Source organism: Amphimedon queenslandica, unplaced genomic scaffold, assembly GCF_000090795.2.
Source record: "Amphimedon queenslandica unplaced genomic scaffold, v1.1 AMPQUscaffold_10392, whole genome shotgun sequence".
Lineage (NCBI taxonomy): Eukaryota > Metazoa > Porifera > Demospongiae > Haplosclerida > Niphatidae > Amphimedon > Amphimedon queenslandica.
The window spans coordinates 3,753-4,743 of NW_003549339.1; the positions used below are offsets into that span (position 1 = coordinate 3,753).

Sequence of the window (991 nt, forward strand, 5' to 3'; positions counted from 1 at the left end):
AGTACTGAATCTCAGTGAATACATGCATTATGTTTTTAGTTCACATCAGAATTAGTCAGGATCGACCCCCACTAGTTTCCCGATTACAATCAGAATTATCATCAGATTGTCAACTTGAAGAAGAAGAAGTGAAAATAACTGCTAGAGTTAATTGTTATTAAAGTTAGACCATTAATATCCTCATCCTTCTATTATTGTTTATATTATATGTATAATGTTATTATTATTCCTTATTAGACTATACTTGTATATACAAACAGGAAGAGATAGACAAGTAGATACCAGTCATAATCAGGAACAGTGGGCAAGTCATTACATTAAGAAATCCTCTTGAAGACTCTGAAACAAAATCATTTCAGTTTGATTATACTTACGGACTCAGCAAAGTCCACTACAATATTAATGTGTATCAATGAACCTCTGAAACAAGAACACTTTCATAATCAGGACAGTGTTATTGGGTCCCAAGGTGTCAGGAATAGACAGGTTGATGTGCATGTATGTATATAGTGTAATTATTGGTAGCAACTGTAAATTTTTTTTTAAATCCAAATGTGATCAAAATTAGCTTAAATGCATGCACTCATAAAGTTGTATTCTCTTTTTCACACAAACTATGTAAAAACAATTGCTACACTAAAACTAGTGAAAAAGTTTCAACAGTTACTCTATATTAAGTTGCTCTAATACCTTTCATTGCGGCATACGTTCATAAACATCTTCAGGTGATGTTTGACATTCATCATAGACTCCTTCATTCTCTTCACTTAGTTTAGTCTTGTGGATTCCATACGGTTCACATACTTGCATTGAAATATCATCGTCAGCTCTATTATCATAATTATTAATAACTTAACAGAGTAGAATAGATCTACACTAACTTTGTTTGCTTATTAATAGTACATGAACTTTTCTTTCTATAATAAAACAACAAACAATTTGTTATACTAAGTATTTAAACTCTACCTCATAAAGCAGTAGATATTAATAA

The 991-nt window shown here is 30.8% G+C and overlaps 1 long non-coding RNA gene across 2 annotated transcripts; it reads right to left on the minus strand.

The window, feature by feature from the left end:
- Window positions 1-578: 578 nt before the first annotated feature.
- Window positions 579-991, minus strand: LOC109590182 (uncharacterized). Of its 2 annotated transcripts, XR_002189199.1 has the most exons (3): window positions 967-991; window positions 882-917; window positions 579-829 (listed from the first exon to the last, which is right to left on the minus strand). It is a non-coding gene; the product is annotated as an uncharacterized LOC109590182 (long non-coding RNA). The 2 variants fall into 2 exon arrangements; XR_002189198.1 differs by having other exon boundaries at window positions 882-974.